General features: G+C 38.1%; 1 long non-coding RNA gene across 1 annotated transcript in view; it reads left to right on the top strand.

Moving 5' to 3' along the window:
- Positions 1-10,793, top strand: part of LOC107185005 — a 23,845-nt gene that overhangs the window by 3,256 nt on the left and 9,796 nt on the right. Inside the window, exon 2 of the long non-coding RNA XR_001515915.1 lies at positions 8,338-8,342. This is a non-coding gene — a long non-coding RNA (uncharacterized LOC107185005). The remainder of the gene's footprint in view (positions 1-8,337; positions 8,343-10,793) is intronic.

Genomic DNA, 10,793 nt, shown 5'->3' with positions numbered 1-10,793 from the left:
AAGCTTAATATGCAAATCTACTGAACAGTGGAACGACCAGGGGAACAACTGGTTGCTATGCTGTGCACTGACCACCAGGGGGCAGACGCTCAACTCAGGAGCTGCCCCCAGCCCACAAGCCCCAAGCCAGCCAAGGCAGGTGACAGTGGTGGCCCCCTAACCCACCCTGATTATCCCACAGATCAGCCCTAATCACCAGCTAGGCCTAGGGACCCAACCCATGCATGAATTTCTTGCATTGGGGCTCTAGTATAGGGTGTCCCAAAATTCACGCAAGAAGTAATTTTGATAGAAAACACAGGTTTATAATTAAAAATTGTAATTTTTTTTATTGATTGATAAAGTATACAATATACTTTGTGTATGGAAGAGCACATCGGGCAAATGGCCTCCACGGCTTTGCTGGCACATACGCAAAGCCATGGTCTTCATTGGTCTTCATTGTCCCTGCTCCTGGGGCATAATTGGTACTTGGTAATGCTTATCAAATTGAAGGGATTGAAATCAAAGGGCAACAGATATTAGAATCTGATTCAATAAACCAAGTAAAATTAGGCTTTTATTTGTTGTTGTTGTTGTTAATGCTCACGCAAAATTCAAATCTTGCGTGAATTTTGGGGCACCCTATATATAGATGAGGTAGAATGTTTGGAAATATAGTGTTCTAAAAAAATTCTTGGGTCTAGATTGGTATAATTAATATAATCTAGAACTCTCTTTTTCTATTGCACTCTCTTACTCTTAAAATTTTCAGTAAATACTTTGCTTTTTATTGAAACATCTCTTCACATATATGTAGATTATAAATTCATTGAAGGCAGGAAACAAATCAAAGAGGATTCTTTTATCATGAAGACTCAAAGATGGATCATTAAATCATTTTACATGGCTTTAGTAAACAGAAAACATTAAACAAAAAGAAATCAGCATTCTTGAGGATGACCAAAAATATGCAATTTTAGATATGTTCCCATTAGTTTGGATGCCTTCCTTATTTCCAGGCTTCCTGTGTTTTTAGGCCTAGATTTTCCTCTTAGATATAAATTCATTTCTCACTAGAAAAGCCTGTCTGATAGTCATAGTATATTTACAGCAGACATATAAGTAATAAACCCCCTGTTGATTGAAAATAATATTTATGGATAAGGCAATTGTCCTCACATCATTTAAAACTTCCTGCACTATTATTTTACCTGTATTCCTCATTTTGATTACTATGCCACATATGGGTGGCAGGCTTAGAAGAAACATAGATCTTTTATATTTGAATGGTTTTGAATAGCTTTTCTCTCTTTCTCTCTGCTTTTTAAAATTATCATTAATTTGCTAAGAAGCAAAAGATGCCAACACATTTTATTTTTGATTGAGATAATGTTATTTCATCTAATGTAGTCAAGTCCATGATATGGTCAAACATTAAAGATGGGAAGGCATATTTTTCTGGTATAAAATGTGTCAACTTTTATAACTGACCTTAACATTTCCCACTTAAGTTAACAAATAAATATGTAATAAACAGCTCAACTTATATGATCCCTAAGATAATTGTGGACATACTGTTGTCTCTCAGTCCCTCCTGGTTATTAGGAAATCAAGGCCCTGAAAAGATAAGTTGTGCAAATTTTGTTGGCTAATATTTGGCAGAGCTAGAATCTGAGTTTCCTGACTTAGAATCCATTGCTATTGCTACTGCACTATGGTTCCTTCCTATGTATAAACATAATTATGCCTAGAGGCCCAGGCATTCTTTCCCTTTCATAGTTTCTACACAGCTGTTCACTGTAGCACATTAGTTGTATAATATTCTGATTAATTATGTTTTGAAGGAGATGCTCTTTCAAGAAGTACATGTTTATTTGAGCAGATGTTCTAATGTCTAAAAATTATTGCTAAACTTATTGGTTATCTCAATGTTGAGAAAACTGGAAACTTTGTATATGAATTATAGGAGGAAAATCTACCTCCTAAAAATGGTTAAAATGCTAAAGGCTGGCTTTTGTCTATTACATACCAGTAACTACTTGAAATTTATCTTTTATTTTTCCTTTGAAGAGGTCACCACTGGCTATAAGAAGATAAAATCTGGAGATACATGTGTGAAGCCATTTCTATGCTCATATATCAAACACTCTCCCTATCAATTACATACAAAGCCAAGGTAGAGCTAGAATCTGAAAGAATGAATGACATATGTATTTTCGTTGACTTTAATGTAAAAATAGATTAGCCTGCATTTTAAATCCGTTCATTTTTCTAAAGCGAGTTTCTAAGAACATTATCTCTGGGGGAATGTGAATAGGTTGTCTGTGGGAAGAAAAGAAAATAGGTTTTTAGATTCTGGTTGCTGTTGCACTACAAACTTAAAATAGGTTTACTTATTCTAGGGCATAAGAATGTACTGAGGGATCTCAAAAAGGGAAAGACTTTCTCAGTGTTATTTGAACATGTAAATAAAATGTTTGTGTAAATTATCTCATGGTTACTCATTTACCTTACATATTTACATAGGATATTTTTTTCCTCTGGAAGCAATTTATATAGTTCAACTTGACCATGCAAAATCTAAATTGATGCTTCTGCATTTGATTTTTCCAGAATTCATTCTTTTTATTTTACATTTCCAAAGCAATGTATTTTTAAAAATATATATTTTATTGATTTTTTTACAGAGAGGAAAAGAGAGGGATAGAGAATTAGAAATATTGATGAGAGAGAAACTTTGATCAGCTGCTTCCTGCACACCTCCTATTGGGGATGTACCCGCAACCAAGGTACATGCCCTTGACCAGAATCAAATCTGGGACCTTTCAGTCCTCAGGCTGACACTAAGCCAAACTGGTTAGGGGAAAAGCAATGTCTTAAATGAGGAGTATAAGAATAGCCAAATGACAGTTGTTTGGGTATTAAATAGTAAGTATAATTCACATTCTATTTTGTATTCATTCACAAAATAAATTAGAAACACCTGAACTTTTAAATCAATATACCTGCTTCTAATAATAGCATGAATTTAAACTATGTAGTCAGAATATTCTAATTTTTTTTCTTAAAAGAAAACTACACAGGCTGGCTGTTGTGGATCAGGGGTTGAGTGTCGACCTATGAACTAGGAGGTCATGGTTCAATTTTTGGTCAGAGCATATGCCCGAGTTGTGGGCTCTATCCCCTGTAGTGGGTGTGTAGGAAGCAACTGATCAATGATTCTCTTCACCATTGATGTTTCTATCTCTCCCTCTCCCTTCCTCTCTGAAATCAATAAAAAATATATTTTTAAAAAAGAAAAGTAAGCAGAAGTATTAACATATTTCTATAAATTTATCCCACGGAAAATATCCCTAATTATTTGCCTATAAAAATAAGTAACCTATTGCATATTAATTCCCATTTAGGAAGTAACAAAAATAAAACAATGCTCTAAACCTGTTTCTCCATCTTCAAAATAGGAAAGATATTCACTGATCAGTTTTTGTGATCAGTAGTTATAGTTAATGTATGTTAGTGTAATACTAGGAATATTGAAGTCTCAACATCCTCAATATAGGCTATTTTTGTTATTATTTACAATAGTGAAATATAAGAGACATTTTACGAACATTACTGGAATGTATTAATGTGTTCATTTATACCATTTAGCCAAATAACTTATATGTTGAACAAAGTAGACAAAAGTCCTTATCTTTATTGGAGAGTGCACTAAAATTATAAGAAAATAATAAGATATGTTTTAAAATGATCAGAACCAAAGAATAAAGAAAAAGGATGCCCATTAGAGCAATGGCTGTTTGAGGTAGGAGTGTTTACTATTGTAGGTGAGCAGGTGACTTTTTAGTAGAGCCTTGAAGGCGGTGACATGATGATAGCTGTGTCTGTGTGGAGGAAAATTGTCCAGCCAGATGAAGAGCTCTGCAAAGGCCTTAGGGTAGGAGGATGCTGACAGGGAGATATTAAAGAGGTCACTAAAGCACAATGAACAAGGGAGAGGAGTATAAAACATGGTCATAAAAGTAATGAGGAGTTAGACCTTGCAAGGATTGGTTGGACTTTGGCTTTCACTCTGAGTGAAATGCTGAGTAAAGGAGGTTTTAAGTATTGGGATGATGTTATCTGGCTTCTATCTGGAATGAACTTTCTGGTTACTTTGTCAAGAATCTATTGTAGGGGAGCAAGGTGATTGCAAGGAGGCCAGTTTGAAGGCTAAGACAGTATTCAGAGAAGAGATGATGAAGGTAATGAAAATGGTGACGTTTTTGAATCATTTTATAGATAAGAAAATATTATTTCATCTTTTCTGTTCTTATGTCTCATTGAAGTCTCCTTGATTCATTGTGTTTACCTTACAAGTTTTGTGGGAGTTTTAACTTTATTTTGTCAGACAAAATTCAATAAACAGTTCATGAAATAGCAGAAATAGAATAAACTGACCCAATATTTCCACTTCTGAATATTATCCTAATTTTATATGAAAAAAAATGGCTCATGTACAAAGGTAAGGCTATTGAAACATAAACAAAAAAGAATAAAGAAAGGAAACATTCTACATTTTCTACATTTTGAGTTTTAAAATCACTTAGTACCTTTATATTTTGTAATATTTTATAGTTTTTAAAAGTAATGCATTGGGAAAGAAAGAAAACACAAAACAACACACATGAATACAATATTGCACAAGTGAAAAAATATAACATAAAAGCACTTAAATGGTGTATTAGTTTCCCAGGACGGCTGTAACAGATTATCATAAACTTGGCAATTTTAAACAACAGAAATTTATTTTCTCACGATTCTGGAAGCCCAGTGTGAACAGGGCTAATGCTCCCTCTAAATGTTTTAGGAAGAATCTGTTCACACCTCTTTCAGCTTCTGGTGGCCCCAGGTATTCTGGACTTGTGGCAATATAACCCCAACCTGTATCTTGTACTTAGATGGAAGTCTCTGTTCATCCCTCTGTGTCCATTCCTAGTAAGAACACCAGTCATTGGACTTAGGGCCCACTCTATATCCAGGATGATTCTACATCTGAATCCTAAACTAAAAAACCCAATTTCTGAATAAGGTCACATTATGATCTTCTAGGTGGACATTACTTTTGGTATATGCTATTTAGTCAACTATATATTATATTATTGCAATCCTCTCATATATTATGCAAAACTTGTGTTATCCTATATAATAAAAGCCCAACGCGTGATGTCGTCACAAGATGGCCGCCACAAGATGGCCGGCAGCGCAGGGCAGTTGGGTACGAACAGGCCAGCAGGGGAGGGCAGTTGGGGGTGATCAGGCTGGCAGGGGAGCAGTTAGGTGGCAATCAAGCTGGCAGGCAGAAGTGGTTAGGGGCAGTCAGGCAGGCAGGCGAGTGGTTAGGAGCCAGCAGTACCGGATTGTGAGAAGGATGTCCCACTGCCAGTTTAGTCCTGATCCCACCTAAACCGGCAGTCAAACATCCCCCGAGGGGTCCCAGATTGGAGAGGGTGCAGTCCAGGCTGAGGGACACCCCCCATACACAAATTTCATGCACTGGGCCTCTAGTATATTATATAAAACTAGAGGCCCGATGCACAAAATTCATGAAAGGGCCTTGGCCCCCGCCACAAGGGCAGCCATCTCTGCCTCAGCCCCTGCCCGCCGCAGCTTTGTCCAGAAGGAAGGATGTCCAGTCCCATTAGCATGTTACGCTTTTATTATTATAGATAAGTAGAGGAAATGTGTCAGCTTGATTTTGCTTTAAAAGTAATATATTTTACTTTTTTAGATTTTTTAGATTTTTTTCAATTTTTCCAAATAAATGTGGAAAATTTATTACACTTGTTGAAAATTAAAAGCAATAAGAATTCACTGGTCAGCATGGGTCAACAGCCAGTGGTACCAAGCAAAAATAATTTATTTTAGATCAGATAACTAAGTAGGATTGAGTATTAACATTTTGCTAGGAATGAGAAGTGACACGCTCTAACTACTGCTATAATGGTGTCACAGTGATGCAGTACTGAGAATAGGCCATAAGGGATCAAGGATGAGGGTGGAAGCAAGCCTGGATGCTTCCCTTGTAGTTATCCAGGAAGTATATATTGTTAAGGTATCAGTACAGAGTGGTTCCTCAAATCTTCATGTCCTGTGTCCTGCCCCTTCAGCATTTTGTAAAAGTCCTTGATGGAAGCTACACTTGTTATGTATGATGCTCTAAGACGACACAAATCAGAATGGGGTGGCCATTTGATTAGTTGACAATTAAATTTCAACATTCTTTGGTTGCCAAATCTGATACACCAAACTGGGTAGATTCTTGAATTTAGGTTATTGGATGAAAAATTTATAATCAATAATTATATTATTTTGAATCTGTAGCTGTTTCATAGTGTATTAAACACACAATGGAAGGTATGTATCTAGATTTAATAAACTATAGTAATTGGAGTGTTCCTTTTTTGAAATTTGGTAGTAAATCAAGAAAGAAATTATTGTTTTCTGTGAGCAAAGAAACATCTGACATTTCTGACAGATATTTTTGGATTATACACAAATCCTGAATTCCACCAGTTCAACAAATAAAATAAAATCTCCCTCTGATATTATTTCCAGTCCTGACTCTTACATAAGACATCAGATAGTTCGTCAAAAATTATGTCACAAGAGGCTAACGCAGCTGTTATTTATGCCAAACTAATCTGTGAGGCCAGCATCAGCATAAGAAGTTCAAGTCCAAGGGACATAGGAGGCCTCCCAGTTGCCTGCCTGTCATTGCTAAGGGAAAGAAGGTTACAAAAGCAGCTGCTAACGGCACCAGAAGAGCTGCTTCCTGGGCATCACTGGGTTTTTAGCAGTGATTGTGAATCTGACCTATTCAATGTGGTTCACTTAACAAATATAACCTCAGAGGGGAGTACATATCCTCTGGTTTTCAATTTACCATGGGCAGTGTAACAGGGAAAGTAGAAAGCAGATAGTGGAAAGTTAGTGAAAGCTACAGGCATTTCCTTCTGGAGAAAAAAAGCCAATATATAAATTTATACATATATGCACATATATAAAATAAATGGAGGAGAGGATGTTATATTTGCCATATATTAATGGAATTTTTTAAAAATAAAGATATTTTATAGCAACTATATATGATTCAATTACAATAAACTTAATAAGTGAATGTTTTTTTTTCAAATGTAGATATCAGGTAAGAATTTGGGAAATATGACTCTGGAGCTCAACAGAGATGTGAGAGCTGAGAATCCACATTTGTTCTAGAGTACTTGCTAAAATTAGCAGCTCAAGAGCCAAACTGACAGAATTTGAATCCCTGAGATGCTATGTACTCATTTTGTAAATTTGGCCAAGACTCTGTAGTTCTCTAGTAAGTATTCAGTTTTTTCAGTTGCAAAGTGAAATTTAATTTTGTTCTGAGGATTAAATTACTCAATACATTTAGTGCCCATTTCTGTATTATTATTATTGTTACAAGAGCCCTGGTGCACGAAATTCGTGTGTGTGTGTGGGTGTCCCTCAGCCCAGCCTGCACCCTCTCCAATCTGGGACCCTTCCAGGGATGTCTGACAGTCAGACATCCCTCTTACAATCCAGGACTGCTGGCTCCCAACCGCTTGCCTGCCTGATAGCCCCTAACCGCTTCTGCCTGCCAGCCTGCTCACCCCTAACCACTCCCCTGCCAGCCTGATCGACACCTAACAGCTCCCGTGCAGGCCCGGTCACCCCTAACTCTCCTCCCCTGCAGGCCTGGTTGCCCCTAACTCTCCTCCCCTGCAGGCCAGGTTGCCCCCAACTGCCCTCCCCTGCTGGCCCAGCCACCCCTAACTGCCCTCCCTTGCCAGCCTGGTCAACCCTAACTGCCCTTCCCTGCCAGCTCGATTGTCCCTAATACTTCTGCCTGCCAGCCTGATCACCCCCTAACCACTCCCCAGCCAGCCTGATTGACACCTAATGGCTCCCCTGCTGGCCTGGTTGCCCACAACTGCCCTCCTCTGCTGGCCTGGTTGCCCACAACTGCCCTCCTCTGCTGGCCTGGTTGCCCACAACTGCCCTCCTCTGCTGGCCTGGTCCCTCCAACTGCCCTCTCCTGCTGGCCATCTTGTGTCCACATTGGGGCGGCCGTCTTGTGTGTTGGAGTGATGATCAATTTGCATATTACCCCTTTATTAGATAGGATTATTATTATTGATTAATGATGATACAAGCTGATTAGATGAGACTATCTAGTAAGTATAAATTATTTTTTTAAAAGAGCACAGAACCCTGGAAAACTGTCATATTTTGAAGTCAGGAAAGGATAGATGAGGCAATAAAGGTTAATGAAGGGAGTGCTCAGTGAAATAAGAAGCAAATCGGGAGTTTCTGTAGTCTTGTACAAGAGAAAAAATGTTTTGAGAAGGGAAAATTTGGCAGGCCAGCATTGCTCAGTGGTTGAGCATTGACCTATGAACCAGGAAGTCATGGTTCGATTCCAGTCAGGGCACATGCCTGGGTTGTGGGCTCGATCTCTAGTGTGGGGGAGAGGTGTGCAGGAGTCAGCTGATCAATGATTCTCTCTCATCATTCTGTTTCCATCTCTCCCTCTCCCTTCCCTCTAAAATCAATAAAAAATACATTTTAAAAAAATTGAAGGGAAAATTGGTCATTGAAATTGCTCAGTGTTTGAGGAAAATGAAGAAAGAGGATTGTTCAAAGGGTTGATTCAGCAGAATGGACACATTAGCATATTGGATGAAAGAGATTTCAGTGGGTTGTGGTGGGGGAAGAAAGCTGTAGAGGAGTGATGGGCAGGGTCCTGGAGGCACAGTAGTCAGGATGGAGTGTAGAGGCAGCTCTGGAATTCTCTTCCAAAGGTGAGCACAGGAATTCGAAGGTAGCTATAGAGTGAGATGGTATCAAGTGAGTTGTTTCTTCCCTCTAAAATGTGAGCATTTCTGTGGGCTGATAGAATTAATACAATAAACAGCAGAAACCAGGTTTCTGAGTTGGTGACAGCAGATAGAATCCAAAGTACAAGCAAAAAAGTTGATTTTAAATTTGTGCACCAAACTTGCAAAGATGGCAGCATATTTGAATACAGGTGGTTTTTGGTAAATTCGGTGGTGAGAATATGATAGTTTTAAAAAAATTGCTTATATTTTCTCAATAAAATAAATAAATAATGAGCAAGACCAACCATTGAGACTTGAAGGGGAAAGGCTATTAAAGTTATAGTTTTTTATTCATACATTTTTATTGATTTTAGAGAATGGAAGGGAGAAGGAGAGAGATAGAACATCAATGATGAGAGAAAATCCTTGATTAGCTGCTTCCTGCTTGCTCCCTACTGGGGATGGGGCCAGAAACCCAGGCATGTGCACTTATGGGGAATCAAAACCTTGACCTCTTGGTTCCTGGGACGAAACTCAATCACTGAGCAACACTGGCCTGGCTAAAGTTATAATTTTGAGGTAAAATTGAGTCTCACCATGTCCCCATAGCTTCTTAATATATTTCTTGTATTTTTTCTATAATATTTTGAAGTGTATAGACAAGTAAAACAGAAGGATTCGCAGATATATGCAGATAGGGTTCTAAGACAAATACGTATTCCTTGTACTTTAATAAAATGTGGGATAAAAAAGATGAGGGGAGCCCGACCAGTGTGGCTTAGTTGGTTGAGTGGGGGTCCCCTGCACCAAGAGGTAGCCAGTTCGATTCCCAGTCAGGGTACATGCCTGGTTTCGGACTTCATCCCCAATAGGGGCCATGCAGGAGGCAGTCAATCAATGTTTCTCTTTCATCAATGTTTCTATAAAAAAATAAATAAATAAGAAAGAAATAAATAAAAACATATTTTTAAAAGGTGGGGGGGAGGCTAGATATAATTAAGAAATCATGGCCATCCTTGATGTGGATGCAGTTATCTACAGAGAGCATAAATAAAAATGAGGAGAGGACTGGATACAAATTCTTGAGCAATGCCTCTATTTAGAAAGTGTCGAGGAAACAAAACAGAACACTGAAACAAAGTGGTCAGAAGGTCAGAAGACAGAGCAGGAGAGAGCAGAGAGTAATAAATAAATACCAGATTTCAAATAAGATTGGTCAGCGTATGTAGTTTCAAGTGGTCAAATGATAGTGTTTAAAGGACATTTGATTATTAATGGCTGAAGATAAAACCATATCTCATGAAGAAAAGTCATGAAACTAACAAGAAGGGTCATATACCAATCTGTACATTTTGTTGAAATTCATAAAACAGTAAGAATACTAGAAGATCAGGAGCTTCTGTTGGCATATAAAAAATTAATTGGTGCCAAGAAAGAGTAATTAATCAATATATTTAAGGGGTTCTAAGATTTTTCAGTAAATGGTCACAAAATGGGCATCGCAAAAGCACAAATAAATGAATGAACAAAAGCATAAAAAGTTTGGAGTCATCAAGTAACTACCACATTCAGATTTGTTCTTTAGTCAGATAGCCAGGAAGGCAAATTTTACATTATTCTTAGATAAATAAGAAACGTTTCCTGTAAGACTAAATATATTCGGTGCTCTGTACTCCAGGCTTATTACCCTGGGAGAGGTGCATGTCTCCTTCTGTAGTTGAAAGGCTCTGCCAATAAGGTAGGCTGTTAAGTACCCTGGGTATTGATAAGGTTAAAGTATGGGAGAAACTGCCCTAACCGGTTTGGCTCAGTGGATAGAACATTGGCCTGCGGACTCAAGGGTCCCAGGTTCGATTCCGGTCAAGGGCATGCACCTTGGTTGCGGTCACATACCCAGTAGGGAGTGTGCAGGAGGAAGCTGATGGATGTTTCTCCCTCATCAGT

Source organism: Myotis davidii, unplaced genomic scaffold, assembly GCF_000327345.1.
Source record: "Myotis davidii unplaced genomic scaffold, ASM32734v1 scaffold128, whole genome shotgun sequence".
In the NCBI taxonomy this organism is placed as follows: Eukaryota; Metazoa; Chordata; class Mammalia; order Chiroptera; family Vespertilionidae; genus Myotis; species Myotis davidii.
This window is presented reverse-complemented; position numbering and strand designations above follow the sequence as displayed.